Raw genomic sequence first — 17,500 nt, 5'->3', positions numbered from 1 at the left:
TACAACCATTAGGTCGGTGCAGAGAAGAATGGCTGTCACTATCAGCTGTTAGCGTAACTTTCAACGCCAGATTACTTTTTTACATATGTTTTTGTAAACTGGGCAGTAGAGACATGATGTATATGAAATTAGCACCAAGATAGTTTATTTATAAAGAAAATTAACATTAGCTTTGTGGGCAGTAAACTCGCAATAAAGATGAATCCTGCACGAAGACGAGACATGCTGATAAGTATGGGTTTAGCTATTAGCTACATATGAATACGCTGAAATATATGTGTGCGTATATATACACATATGATACATTTTGGTACGTAGTGTGAGTGAAAGATATTCTTTCAGTGAAAATCCACAGCATCGTGCTTTTCAACGCCGCGTAGTACGATGTATATACTGTGTGCTTGTGTGTGTGTTTGTGTGTGAATGTGTGAGATATAAAGAGATATAGAGATAGAGAAAATGTTTATGTGTGTATGTGTGTGTGTTGCAAACTCTAGGTGTCTCTTATATAGGCCACACAATACACCACTTTTGTAGGTTCACTATGCATTTACAAAATTGAGCAAGTGTAATACTCCATAAAGCAAGGCTTCAGAGCAAAATATAATCACATAATGAATCCACACGTTATAGAATTCCCCAAACATATAAGGAATTCTTAATGGACTCAATATATATTTATCGTAAAACACAGCTATCAATGACATGCAAAGCATTGATGCATCTCAAACAAAAAACACACGATCCCTAGGAGGTGGATTACATATATATATATATAATATATATATATATATATATATATATATATATATATATATGTAAACCCAAATCTCAAGTATTTGGAAGGTTTGCCTCCGTAAGGTTTATTATAGTTGAAGCTACTTATGTTTAGTTAAACTTTATACAGGAGTTACTGCCAGAATTTGACTACTTTATGTCATGACATTTGATTTTGGGGTTTGAGATACACCTCCTATGGATCGTGCTTTTTTTGTTTGAGATGCTTCAATGCTTTGCATGTCATTGATAGCTGTGTTTTACGATAAATATATATTGAGTCCATTAAGAATTCCTTATATGTTTGAGGAATTCTATAACGTGTGGCTTCATTATGTGATTATATTTTGCTCTGAAGCTTTGCTTTATGGAGTATTACACTTGCTCAATTTTGTAAATGCATAGTGAACCTACGAAACCTATATATATATATACATACACAAATTAGCGAAATATAACACACTTTACGGAGACAATGATTCCAAATACTTGAGGTTTGGGTTTATATATATATATATATATTATATATATATATATAAAGTAGTGATTTCGTGCCAACCTAATGTGGCAGTTCCATTTTGGGGCGAATGTTCCTGTTGTTTAGCTCCAGGACACATCGTCTCCAGCTGGCTATGCGACGCATGATCTTATATTTTCGAACAAGGGAGTTTAGCTCCCCCATCAAACACAAAGCTATATCCGTTGACCGTATTCAGGGTTATTTCACTTCGTCAGCACAGAATAACTCTTCGGCTGAAATGGCGCTGCTAAACACTCGTTCAAAACTATATATGATATTCTAAGTGACTCACAGTTACTAATCTTATAAAATAGAAACGTTGTTGTTCCTAAATCTCTTAACGAGAGATATTCGGTAGCAGTATTTTAAAGGAACGATTTTTTGCCAAGCTATACACAGACATATATATATGTGTGTGTATGTATTATGTATGTATTGTATGTATGCATACTAATCAAGCATAAGATTTTATCAAGTATATAAGTATTTTATCAAGTACATGATATATATAATATTATATATATATATATATATATATATATATATATATATATATATATATATATATATATATATATATATATATATATATATATATTATATGTAGATAGATAGATAGATAGATAGAAGATAGATAGATAGATAGAGAGAAGATAGATTTTATCAAGTAGCCATAGCCAGCGTGTGTGTACACCAATTAGGTAAAAACTTAATACGAAGTATATATTTTTTAAGAAATACATTATTACAGTAAAATCTGTTAATATAAGTATAGCCACACGCTGGAAAGTGAAGCTAAAGTCACACTGCTTTATGCGTGTGTAGATTTGATAAAGTAGTGTGACTTTAGCGTTCGGTTTCGAGCGTGTGGTTTTACTTATAATAACAGCCCATAATGTTACAGTGAATTTTATATAAAGGTGTATGTATATATATATGTGTGCGTGTATATGTGTTTGTGTGTGTGTATATAAATATACATATATACACACACACACACACATTCAAAATGTGATCGCGTGTGTATCGTTGGCGATTTTTTTTCCTCCGTCTTCCCTTCCTTGGATGTTTCCTTTTCCTATGTTTCTGACGAAGAGCTCCGCTCGAAACCTTAAATCCTCCTTTCTTTCCGTTCCTGAGCGTCCAATAACACTATACTTGTTCCACGTCCTCGCGTTGTTGTGTTTACTCTTTGTGTTTTCATGTTTGGATTAACTTTATATATATATATATATATATATATATATATATTATATATTATATATATATATATATATATATATATATATATCAATATATATATACATATATACGTATATATATATTATATATACATATATATAGTATATATATATAATATATATAATTATATATATATATATACTTATGTACATACGCATACATACATACAAAGATATATATGTATGTTGATGAGTAGATAGGTAGGTACATACATACGTACTTACCTACGTGTGTATGCATGCATGAATGTATGATTATATATATGTATAAACTGCTACATTGAGTGGCGTGAAAGAGCTTGGTCGGAAGAGGGTCCAGAGAAATACAAAGACGCCACCCATACATACATATATACATGCATACATACATACATAACCTCACAATATATGTATCAATGAAACCTTAGATAAAATAGATAAATAAATTTTGAAAATGAAGTATAAGTGAAATGGATATATAAATCTCAACTTAATAAGTAAAGAAAATTAGCGTCGTATATCAATCAAGTGGATAATTAAAAACCAGCAAATGAAAATAAATTTATTGGGAATATATAAAAAAAATTTCTTTTGAAAAAATTAATCTATAGTGTTCTTGAAAAGTGTATTAAAATATGAAGATTTTTATGTATTTAAGTGCTTTGAATTACTTTCATATATAGCAACGTACTTTGAAATATATTTTAACGCATCAATATTTAGGAGATTAAAGATATTAAAACATGTATTTAGTGAGAAAGTAGATCGGTTCAAGATACAACTTGAAAATGCACCGAAGTTACGAGAATTTAGATATGACCGGACTCAAGTAATCCTAGTTTGTTTGACTCCTAATACGGAAGGGGAAATTCTACAGATATAGTTTAATCTTGAAAAATTAGTAGCTGAAGTGAAAATGAAGTTTATTCGAGTTTGTGGCAATTTAATCACGTATTCCATTTTTATTTTGGTTTACATCTTATTCAGTGTATTTTAAAAACATGCAGGTGTTCCATAGTAGTAGTAGTTATCCTTTCTACTAAAAGCATGAGGCCTGAAATTTTGTGGGGGTGACTAGTCGATTACATCGACCCCAGTATATAACTGCTAATTATTTCATCAATCTTGAAAATATCAAAGGCAAAATCGACCTCGGCAGGGTTTGAACTCAGAACATGAGGACAGATAAAATGCCGCTAAACAGTTTACCCGGTGTACTAACGAATCAGCCAGTTTGCCGCCTTAAAAATATTAATAATAATAATAATAATAATAATAAATAAGAAGAAGAAGAAGAAGAAGAAGAAGAAGAAGAAGAAGAAGAAGAAGAAGAAGAAGAAGAAGAGGAGGAAGAAGAAGAAGAAGAAGAAGATGATGATGATGATGATGATGATGATGATGATGATGATATAACGTCAGCATTTACAGCGGATGGACGTGTTCTTTATTGCTCTGACTGCTAAGCAACCGAAGACACAGACACCCTAATACAACCCAGCAAGATAACTTTAAAAAACTCTCAAAGTCTGGAATATCTACAATTTCCTATGATTATTTTAAATTTCCTTAAAAATAAATTAAGAAACTTACATATTTACAGTTTTCGATCACACAAATTGTCACTTTTAAAAGCTTTGATATCTAGTGCAGAGGCAACAAAGATCAAGTCCTGACAGATAAAACTGTACTCAGAGACTGCAAGAGGAGGAAAAGTAACTTAGCCATGGCATGGGTCAACTATCGTAAGGCTTACGATATGATCCCACATTCTTGCATTATGCTGATAACAGACTTTTAAATCGTCAATTTGTTATCAGCATATTGGCATAGAAATCGTTATTTTTTTTGCCCTTGCTTATAAGTTGTTTATTTATATATATATATAGCGGTGCCCCAGTATGGCCACAGCTCGTGAGCTGAAACTAGATAAAATAAAAAATAAAAAATAAAAAAGTAAAAAAGTATATAAAACAATTATTGTTGTTTGCTGAGATGTAGCCAGGTGTAGATGACTTGTTGGAAGAAATCATTCAGGAGGGGTTTGTATATTACGAAGATTTTTCTTTTCTTCATGTTGATCTATTGTTAAAGAAAGCAGAGACTGTTGAGGTGAAATAGTCTTAGCGTTGTGACTGTGACGCGAGCTCGACTTTTGTTGAGGACAGATGCTATTGGGACCGAGCCGTGAGTGAATTTTTAAAGATGATGACAATATTATTTGGAAAATGTTGATGGGATATTTTCCACATCATACAAATCATATATTGATCGTGCCGGCGTAGAGCGGAATAACGTTTTAACTTCTCGAGCCAATGATAATAAATAAAACCTATCATGACGTTTTGGTTTTGGAATTAAACTCTAAGATGCTTCAATTTTTCTAAGGTATTTCGTGTCGAGAAACTATAGCGAACAACAGCATTCAAGGAGAGGGCATACATATATATGATGATTGTTTCATCTTCCCAGATGATTGCCATCTTCATGTGATTCCTCGTCGTCAATAGCGTTTCTCACTTTCCATGAATGACGTCAGACATAATTATTCAATCTCGCTGCAAATTTTGAAGCAGAGGTGAAAGGCGAAAATTGCAATTTACTGTGCATTTTGAAATGATTACGTCTGCACACAATAGTCGTGACTCTTGAAAAGGTTGCAAGACGCAACGAAAATTTTAGGAAAATTGAAATAAGAAATAAGTGGAAATTTTACCGGTGAGAGTGTTAAATTATAAGGCACAAAAAGAAAATGACTCTCCCCGGACACAACAGAATATGCTTCAACACACGAACTCACATAAAGAATGTTTCAAACCAAATCCAAAAACGAAATGTATGTATATATGTATATATATAAGGAAACTTTAAGATAAACGGAGCAACACAGATTTTGTTCCTACGTACGTTTCAAGATTTCAGTTATTTGGAACTTAGCATTGTATGTTCCAGTTCCATTTGGAGGTCCAAGCACAATGGATAAACAGAGGGAACACATACCTCATTGCATTCTCTTTCAGAAATCTAATACCTGATGTCGGAGACATGAAGAGGTAATATACTAGCATTTGCAGACGGAAGAAACGTGAAAGGACCGTAGAACTAAGTAGTAACCAAGATATATATATATAGCCCAGTGGTTAGGGCAGTGGACTCGCGGTCGCAGGATCGCGGTTTCGATTCCCAGACCGGGCGCTGTGAGTGTTTGTTGAGCGAAAACACCTAAAAGCTCCACGACGCTCCGGCACTCTTTCTCCCATTCTTTCTTCTGTTGGCCTGCTCGCTTAGCGAGGGGGTGGCGTCATTTGAAGGCTAAAACAATGCGAACGCATTGTGACCAGCGATGTGTAACTACATCTGATGGACTGGTCGGTCACGTGATCACGTGATATATATATATATATATATATATATTATATATATATATATTATATATATATATATATATATATATATATATATATATATATATGTATATATATATATACATCTGCATGTGTGGTGGACGGATGCGGGTGGTGGTGTAGTATCCACTTGTAGAGAGAAATGCAGAAATCGTAAATAACATGTGATAGTTCTCTCCGGATATGTATTTGTTTTGCACAATGTTTTTCCTTCTACTTAACATAACTGAAATTATGCATTGATTTTTCTTCAGAAAATCTGCAGCATTTAGATTTGAATGAGTTTGAAACATCCCTCAAGATCGCTGTAACATTCACGAATAATAAAATACTACAGCTCTGTTTAAAAGAAACACATCTTTTTCTTTCGTTTTTGTGGTAGTATAGATCATTTTGAGAAGAATTTTAATATCATCTTGAATAAATTTATTCATTTTGATTTTTTTTTAAGAATTTGAAAAAAGGTCTTTCATATTTTTTTATTTACATGCATATAAAGACTATGAACTATAACAGTTGGCGTTCATCTTCTACTCTATTCATATTTTTCAATTTGAAATATCATAACGAAAAAACAAGGTATTTGTTCGAATACTTTTAACTATAGTGAGCTTTACAATCTTTTACACTATATATTATTTCATATCATTTAGCATTATCTTCGAAAATACTACTTAATTAAACAACATTAGATATAAACCGTAGCTACTGTTGCTAAAAAACTCTTTGGAAAGATGCTGACAGTCGGAAAATTTTCTCGATTATTCATATTCATATCGTAACGGCTATATCGCTGAAGGTAATATGATGCAGTCGAAACGACTGATTAATATGCTGACAAGTATGTAAATGTAGAAAGCTGTTGAGTTTTTAATACTATATCGATTATTATGTAGATTAATTCACATCCAAATTTCTCATTAATTTATAACATTAAGAGTTTTGATAATTAAGACACTCTCATTTATTTTCCGCGTTCATTGAAATCCCTATGGTCTCAAGTCACAATGTCTAATATGACTTTCCAACACGCTATCGGAGTATATATTGATTATATCGCCAACCAAGGAGCTCAAAATGACAGCGTTCAAAATACTTGGATTTTATAGATATTTTACCGCATATATTATATAATTTAATAACATCCAAACACACATAAGCAAGATACGTGATTTTGGAGAATTAAATTTTCAGCGAGGAAAATGTCATTGCTCTCGGCACATGCTTTCCATATTTTCAATGTAATATATAATCTATGTGGACGAACACGAATAAAGATCTGTATAATTGTACATCAACCTACCTAAGTATGTGCATTTTTATTTCTATATTATTTCTATGTGTAAATATATATACGTGTATGCATATACACATATATATATTTGTGTGTGAGTGTGTGTGTGCATGTGTGTGTGTATGTAAGTATATGCATAATGTCCATTCGCCAAGAACTGATACCTGATAAATTCTATATAACAGAGAATTTTGATGCTGGTGTCAAGAGAAACACTATTAGAATGAACGTATGCCATTCAATCTTTAGATTGGGTATCACATATATATATATACCACTTAATAATTTAAATGGAGGCAATGCAAGCGGAAACTAGAGGAAGAAAATTAATAACCACACTCGAAAACCAAATAGATAAATATAAAAATATTTATAAACATCGATGTGACACATAAATATGAAATATATCATATTACTTGGATCGTCTCTGAAACGGCCCGTAGATGGAATTTTTTAATTTTGTATTATTTTCCTAGTATTTTAGTACGTCCTTTTAATGTTTTATCATCTCAATTTTTTAATACACCAATGTATTATGACTTTTAAATGTAAATTCAGTGTGTTATATATATCACATCGATATTTGTCACACCCACATCCACACAGCCACACCCACACGCATATATATATATATATATATATATATATATATATATATATATATATATATATATATATATATATATATTTACATATACATATATATACACATATACATATACATATATATTTGACGAGCTCCTTTCAGTTCCCGTGAACCAAATTTATTCACGAGTCTTTGCTCGGCCCGAGTCTATAGAAGACACTCCCTACCACACAGCCAATTCTGAGAACTATAAAATGAAAACATCTTGCCTGTGGGTATGTGTCTTTTAATAAAAGTACGTGCAGGCGTACCTAGCCGGCCGATGAGCTCGTCTTCCACTTTTGTTTATTCTGTCAGTACAATGCGTTACGTTTATGTATGTATTGTTTGAGTGTAGCCGAAGAGGAAAAGGAGTGCTGTAGTAGGTGCATGGATTCGATGAAAGTCTGCTGAAGACGCTCAATACTAGCAATCTCCTGTCTTCCTTGAATGGTCAAAGACATATTTTGGTTTAGCTTTTAATACATGGTACGGTTATGAATAAAGCGATTGCAAGGGGGCTTAAATTGAGTTGAGCAATTGTGCGACCGATGAGTATAGCTGCCGTGATCATGTTGACAAATAGGTGTAACAAATTATCATTGCACCAGGCAAAGTGCCGAGCCATACAGTAATTTAGCCGGGTAGTCACCAACGTCTTCCTTAATAGCGGTACATAAGCCTAGTAACACAATTGGCAGGGCTTCTAACCATCTATCCGAATCTGAATGTGCTCGTAAACCAGCTTTCAGCTTTCGGTGAAACCATTCTATTATTCCGTTAGACAAGGGATAGTAAGGCGTAGTATGAATTCCACACGTTCCTAGTAGGTTAGAAAGGTCGGCGAAAAGACTGGATTCGAACAGGCGACCTCTGTCGGTCGTTATTGTCGTACTGATGCAGCAGAGGAAATATTTTCAAAACGTAAACAGGCGTAGGAATGATTGTGTAGTAAGTAGCTTGCTTACGAACCACATAGTTTCTGGTTCAGTCCCACTGTGTGGCACCTTGGGCAAGTGTTTTCTACTATAGACTCGGGCCGACCAAAGCCTTGTAAGTGGAAACTGAAAAGAAGCCTGTCGTATATATATATATATATGGTGTGTGTGTGTGTGTGTGTGTGTGTGTGTGTGTGTGTGTGTGTGTGTGTCTGTGTTTGTCCCCCAACATCGCCTGACAACGGATGCTGTGTGTGTTTACGTCCCCGTAACTTAGCGGTTCGGCAAAAGAGACCGATAGAATAAGTACTAGGCTTCCAAAGAATAAGTTCTGGGGTCGAATTGCTCGACTAAAAGCGGTGCTCCAGCATGGCCACTGTCACATGACCGAAACAAGTAAAAAAAAAGAGTAAAAAAGAGAGAGTAAACCGATATATAGCTGCTGAAAGAAAAAAAAGAAACAAAAACAAAGGAAACAGAAACAAAAGAAACAGAAGCATTTATACTATACCTTGGGGTTTTTTATGTGTATGTCAATATCGGAACATAACACTAGAAATACAAAAATTGTATCTCCACAAATATATTTCAACATTCTGTTAGCAGACGACATTACACGAGAAAGAAATAACGGCATACATACAAATGACGGAGGCAAACAAAGTAAAAAAACCGATACACAAGAATCAGGAAGAGAAGAAGACAAAGTGTAATAACAAACGAACAAAAAAAAATTACATCTGAAAAGAAAAGAATAAATCCATCTGGTTTCACGTTTAGCTTGGAGTGACTTGTTTCCATATAGGTTACCAGCATGATTTGACTGTGACTGTGTTGTATTCCCCTTCTCTCAAACAAAATATAATGCTCGCGTTTTAACAAAGGTTTAAATTCTGTGGTACTGCAGCTTAAAAAAAGAACATTGATGCGGCCGGCGCATATGTGTTACCGTTTTAAATATATACTATGAATAACAGTTTTTAAAACATGCATTTATTTAAATTCCATCCTCATTTTCGTTAACACAAAACGTACAATGGTGTTGAGCAAAAGACATTTGAACTACAATTGTTGTACCAAATCTATCTATCTACCATCTATCAATCTATGTTTCAATCTATCTATCGATCTATGTACCTACGTCACGACCTACCTACATATCTATCAATTTATCTATCTAGAATTCTCTCTAGTAATTTCTAATAATATAGACATTTCTCTCCCTATAGCATTTCTCTCCTTTTTCCATTTCTGTCTCTAACTCTCTAACTCTCTCTCTCTCTCTCTCTCTCTCTTTCACTCTCTCTCTCTCTCTCTCTCTCTCTATATATATATATATATATATATATCCATTAGAGATATTACCTCCTTTGATAATGTAATAGTAACACACGGACGAAATAGAAAGTAAACGCATAAACTAGCAGAATAGTGTTATGATACACACACACACACACACACACACACTCTCTCTCACACACACACTCACACACACACACACTCACACACACACACACACTCACAAACATATGCATATAGAAGTGTGTGTATTCATGCGTGTATAGTATATATGTATTATATATATATATATATATATAATATTTATATATAACAGCAATATATATCATACATAATACTAGAAGAAGAAGAAGAAGAAGAAGAAGAAGAAGAAGAAGAAGAAGTAGAAGAAGAAGAAGAAGAAGAACAACAACAACAACATCAACACAAGAATGACGACGACAACAGCAACAACAAGGAATTATGAAAGACGAACGAAACACATCTAAGCAGACAAATAGGTACCTCAGAAGCACACATTGTTATGCTTTAGAAAATGCTCCGTATGATGCAGAACTAAGTGTGTAGATAAGTTTATAATACAACCTCCATCTTCATGAGACACAGCTGCTTATTTTTCCGCTCCAAAATTGTAAGCAGATGTTATATTTGTGATATATATGTATGCATAAAAGATGAAAAATACTGCAAAATATTTTTTGCAGAGCACTTATGAATATAATCTAGTGATTGAAAAAAATTATCCTATCTTTTCAATTTTGTAACTCCTATTAATATATGAAAAACGTGTAATAGTATCAGGTCATCCCATAAGCTTTGTCCGAAGTTTGAATAAAGAAAACAAGTAATCAAATGTTATAACTATTTGAAATTGAATCATCAGTGTACTTTCCCTGATTATCTATGACTTCCTTCCATTTATTTACAAGCTTTTAATTCCATCAATGTAAAACTCTTTTGGTTTCAAAGTGTGTCTTTGTGTGTGTGTGCGTGTGTGATTGTGCATACACACAAACATATATATTTATTATTTCAAACACATGTCATATCTAATTAACACGCATAATTGTTTCCCTCTATAAAGTGTGTCCCAAAAGTAGGTTTATAGCTATCACGTCACGTAGGCACTTCAAATTTCTTTTAAACATTTTATTACATTTTAATATTTATTTTACAAACTGAAGAGGGAGCTTGACAAATTAACTAAATTAGCATAAAATAATGGTTTCATACTTTTTTATAATTTGGGTCTAAACTATTACTATATGAATATGTGGAGGCGGAATGGCCTAGTGGTTAGGGCAGCGAACTCGCAGTCATAGGATCGCGGTTTCGATTTCCAGACCGGGCGTTGTGAGTGTTTATTGAGCGAAAACACCTAAAAGCTCCACGAGGCTCTTTCTCTCACTCTTACTTCCTGTTCCTGTTTCTGTTGTACCTGTATTTCAAGGGGCCGGCCTTGTCACTCTCTGTGTCACGCTGAATATCCCCGAGAACTACGTTAAGGGTGCACGTGTCTGTGGAGTGCTCAGCCACTTACACGTTAATTTCACGAGCAGGCTGTTCCGTTGATTCGGAACCCTCATCGTCGTAACTGACGGGGTGCTTCCATCCACTATTTGAATGTGGAAAAGATAGTTGAATAACTGAACCTACTTTTGAGCCACCTTGTATATACTTATATATCTAAGCATGAGTATATGTGTGTGACAGCGTTTGTGTGAGTGTGTTTCTGTGTGGGTGGGGTATGTGTTTGTAAGCATGTGTAGGAGAGTATGTGCTTTTCAGCCTCAACCACTAGACAATAGGCATTGCTTTGTCTATGTCCGTTGTAACTTAATGTTACGAGGGGACCGATAGAATAACATCACAGCGTAAATATTCGTAGTGCGGTTGATCTGCTCAACTAAACAGTTCAAGACGTTGCTCCTGCATGACTGAGAGAAGTAAAACATAGGTGCAGGAGTGCTTGAGTTGTAAGTAGCTTGCTTACAAACCTCATGGTTCCGGGTTCAGTTCCACTGCGTGACAACTTGGGCAAGTTTCTTCTATTATAACCTCGGGCCGACCAAAGCCTTGTGAGTGGATTTGGTTGACGGAAACTGAAATAAGACCGTCGTATATATGTATATATATATATATATGAGGGCGCGTGGCTTAGTGGTTAGGGCATTCGGCTCATGATCGTAAGGTTGTGAGTTCGATTCCCGGCGACGCGTTGTGTCCCTGAGCAAGACACTTTATTTCACGTTGCTCCAGTCCACTCAGCTGGCAAAAATGAGTTGTACTTGTATTTCAAAGGGTCAGCCTTGTCAATCTCTGTGTCACGCTGATTTTCCCCGAGAACTACGTTAAGGGTACACGTGTCTGTGGAATGCTCAGCCATTTGCACGTTAATTTCACGAGCAAGCTGTTCCGTTGATCGTATCAGCTGGGACCCTCGTCGTCGTAACCGGCGGAGTGTTAAGAATATATATATATATATATTATATATACATATATATATGTGTGTGTGTGTGTGTGTGTCTGTGTCTGTGTGTGCTTGTCTGTCTGTCTGTCTGTATGTGTGTGTGTGTGAATGTTTGTGTGTCTATGTTTGTCCCCCCAACATTGCTTGACAACTGATGCCGGTGTGTTTACGTCCCCGTAACTTAGCGGTTCGGTAAAAAAGACCGATAGAATAAGTACTAGGCTTCCAAAGAATAAGTCCTGGAGTTGATTTGCTCGACTAAAGGCGGTGCTCCAGCATGGCCACAGTCACATGACTGAAACAAGTAAAAGAGTAACAGAGTAAAAGAGATAAAAGATTTCGTATAATATATTTTAAATAATTGCAGAGGGAGGTATTTGTAAGCCATTTAAGAAACGCACAAAAGCCGTTCGATTCACTTCAACATTTAAGTTTAATTTGTCAAATTAAACTTAAATGTTGAAGTGAATCGAACGGCTTTTGTGTTTCTGAAATGGCTTAGAAACACCTTCCACGCTGCAATTGTTTTCGTTCCAGCACACGATCTCAAATCAAATCACTTGCTATGCAAATACATCTCCGTAATATTTTAAATACATTAGATGAAAGGAGTATTGGATGGCCGCAGCTGACAGAACGAGCCATGAATTAAACAACTACACTAACAACAGCAAAAAACAGAGTCGTAATATTGACTCTTAATAACAATATATATATATATCCCAACGTTCCATTTAATGAAAACTGCTATCAAGTAATCTAAACTTTCAACAACCTGCATTGGTGTATATAGAAACACAAACACATATATATATATATATGCAAAGATATAAAGGCGTAAAAGACAATTGCCAACGATTCTCATTGCAATTACGGTCGCTCTATTAACCGCATTTCGAAACAACAACAACAACAGAGTAATATTCTGCAGCAGCAGAGTCTAAAACTTAATCTTTGCAATAAGCTGACATTGATATTGTATCCAGCCAGCAAGTCGTTCGCCTCGTTCCACCTACCTATGGCCAACACACACACATAGAGCCACACTCGCGCACCACATATACATAGATAAATATATATATAATATATATATATATATAATATATATATATATATATATATATATATAATATATATATATATATATACATATATATAATATATATATATATATATGTATAATATATATATAAATATAATATATATATATATTATATATATATATACTGACATACACACACGCACACATGGATATATACAGATATGTATATATACATATATATAGATACATCCAATACATCAATACATACGCATACATACACACACACACACATATATATAATATATATATATATATAATATATATGAGTGTGGAATATGTGTATGCATATATAAATATATGTATATATATGTATGTATGTATTTGTATGTATATACATCTATATAGATATACACCCCCATATATACATATATATAAAGACGTGTCGAAGATACTCACACAGAAATACATATGTATATATAGCTGTATGAATGTACGCACATACGTGTTACAGATTGTGTGCGCATTTTCATTAGTTCCTATCATTTTATCTGTCCTATTATTTTATCTGGTGCTATCAATAAACAAAGCCAAACGGGGAAAAATATGTTAAACACACCAAAACTGTAACTGTCTCGTTAATTCCTTAAATAATCCAGCTTGCATTAAACTGTTGTCTGCGGTGCAAAATTGGTACGTTATTTGCTCTGGCATGGATTCCAGATTATAATTTATTACCCGTTCCCCTCTATATCATTGAGTCTCTGCATTTTAATTTCACCTCATATCACTCTTTCTCATCATTCTTCCTCCCTGTTTCTGTCTCTCTGTCTCTTATTTCTGTCACTTTTTCCCTCTCTTAGTCCTGTCTTTCGTATTTTTTCTATCCCGCTTTCTTTCTCCATCCCTCGACACATTCTCATTATTTCCTTTTATTATTTTTATCGTTACTTTGATAACAATAATGAATCCAGGATTTGGCCTATGCTTTCAGGTTTTAGCTCTTAAAATGCGTTCACGTAAAGAGTCATTAGGAAATATATGACTTCAGTTAGCTTTTCACTTACAGTTCTCATTGGTGTTCTAATATCCCTGTTCGCCTACTTTATCGTAATATGTCTTATTTTAATTATTTGTAAAGAAATATAAATCCTTCCTGAAATTTGATATGGGGCAAACAATATTGAAGACATTTAAAGTAATTCGTTAATATAAAACAAGACGCGAAGTGCTTCAATTACGTAATTAAAGCTAGCAGGACAACTTTCATTCCAAATATAGTACAAAAACACAAGGAAATCTTTATTGAGCTACATGCGAACCTTCAACTAATTATATCTCAATGTCGCACATGAATTGTTTTCATCTTAACTGTTTTTACCTTGCGTTTTCATTGATGAGGCAAAATTTTAGGAAAAGTTATTAAAATTTAAAGATCAGCTGATTAAATTTTGCTACAACATTTAACCATTTTATATCTCTTGTGCAGGCGTGGGTGGGTTGTAAAACGATTGTTTCCCAAATACACAGTATGAGATTTAGTCCACTACGTGGTACCTTGAGTAAGTATCTTCTACTATAGTTTGGAGCGACCCGAAGCCTCGGGAGAAGATTTGGTAGAGCGATACAGAAGGAAGCCTATCGTCTATATATATATATATATATTTATATATTTATAACACTAAATATAGGGTAGCAATTATGAATTTTTAGCGTGTTGGAAAACCACTTATATATAGGTACACACATACACACACACACATATATATATTATATACATATATACATATATACATATCTACATATATATATATATATTAGTAATTTTCCATCACGTTAAAAATTAATGATTAATAATTACCCTATATTTAGAGTTTTATATATATATATATATATATATATATATATATATATATATATATATATAGGTAAACAGTAACAATAATTACGAACATGGACAAGAACATGAAACACCACAGAGACGACACAAGAACCACAGGACGGGACATTCGAAGCCCTCAGTCATCAGTCAAGAACCAGATCATCTTAGGCAATTTCGGCTGATTAATCTTGAGATTGCTCCGATATGGCCAGCCCGCCAGGGAAATCTAAGCCAAGCGCATTAGATCCCCTGGAAGAAAGCTTCGAATGTATCAACACGAGGACGGAAAACGAACGAAGTACACGAACAAAAATACAGAATACGTGACAAATAAGAATACAAAAACGTAAAAACACTAACGGTAAAATCAAAAATAAACAACAAAACAAAACCAGGACGTAGGACAAGGTCTTTCGAACAGGACGAGTTGAGTATGGGGCTGGCTTGTGAAGTTGTGCCTAATGGCCGCAGGAGACGAACAAATACGTGTTGCTTCTGCGACTGCTGAAACGAAAAGAGCGCTCAACAGCGGCTAGGGTCACGTGAGAACAAAATCAAGACAGGAGAAAGGGACAGATGAAAAGAGAGAGAAGTTGGACGAGGGAGGAGAAGAAAGAGAAGATCGAGGGGGCTGGAGGTGAGAGAGATAGAGAACGTAGAAGGGGGGGAAGACGGATGAAGAGGGAAAGAAAGGAAGGGGAATAAGGAGGAGAGAGAGAGAGAGAAAGAGACATATTAAGAGTCGTATCAATGCTAGAGAAAAAATATACTTATCGTATAAGACAAATGTGGATACGTGAGCCGCCGATTATATAGGTAAACGTAAAATAATTACAACATGGACAAGAACATGAAACACCACATAGACGACACAAGAACCACAGGACGGGACATTCGAAGCCCTCAGTCATCAGTCAAGAACCAGATCATCTTAGCAATTTCGGCTGATTATCTTGAGATTGCTCCGATATGGCCAGCCCGCCAAGGGAAACTAAGCCAAGCTTCGAATGTATACAACACGAGGAAAGAAATTAAAAAAGGAAAATACGCACACTTTACATAGTTTTAGTATAATTTTTAATATATCGACCGGTTTCTCTATCGGTATTCATGATGTTATGTTTTACTTATTTGAAAATGTATTTTTCCTCAAGAAGAAATTTTGTCCATGTTGTGTGTGGTGATATTTACGAGTGAATTAAGTAGAAAAATAAGGGGAGGTAATTGGTTATTGTTATTATTGTTATTGTTGTGCGTAAGAGAGATAACTGTTCAGCTTTCGGTAATGGCAGGGGAATATATATGTACAGGCAAAAACAAGTTCCGAGAAACTTTTTAGTGAGGGGATTTATGTACAGAGATGTAATCGTGAAATGAAATAATGTAAAAAGATAAAAGTTGGTTATGCGTGCATATTAAGACGTGTTCTGTATTTTTCAATGAAAACATTTCTTATTTAAACGTTCTTGTGGAGAGATTGATTATCTTGAAAGATCATCAATGAAACCTGCAAACCATCACCAGACAAATACATAAATATCCAAATGCCAGAAGACTAAACTTTAGGAGCCATAGTAGCTGGGCCAGCCTGTGAAACCCACAGCCAACATTTTTAAATTGTGGGCATCCTATAATATTGCTACTGATGAACTGACAAATACACTATCTAGTATTGTGAGAGAGCTGAATCGTGTACATATGCGTGCAAGCTTTTAAACATGCACCCTCCTTTCGGCTAGCAACGTACGACGAACACGTCATTCTAGTCATTTGCAATCTCCTGAAGTCATCAACCGTTTGTTGATGCATATATAATATATTATATATATAGATATTATATATATATATATATATAATTAAATATATATATATAATTAAATATATATATATATATATATATATATATATATATATAATATATTAATATATTAAATATATATATTAAATATTATAATTAAATATATATATATATATAATTAAATAATAAGTGTAGAAATTGATGTTAATCATTAAACCAGTGGCTTATATATATTCT

This window comes from Octopus sinensis, linkage group LG16 (assembly GCF_006345805.1).
Source record: "Octopus sinensis linkage group LG16, ASM634580v1, whole genome shotgun sequence".
Taxonomy (NCBI): Eukaryota; Metazoa; Mollusca; class Cephalopoda; order Octopoda; family Octopodidae; genus Octopus; species Octopus sinensis.
Note: the sequence above shows the minus strand (reverse complement) of the source record.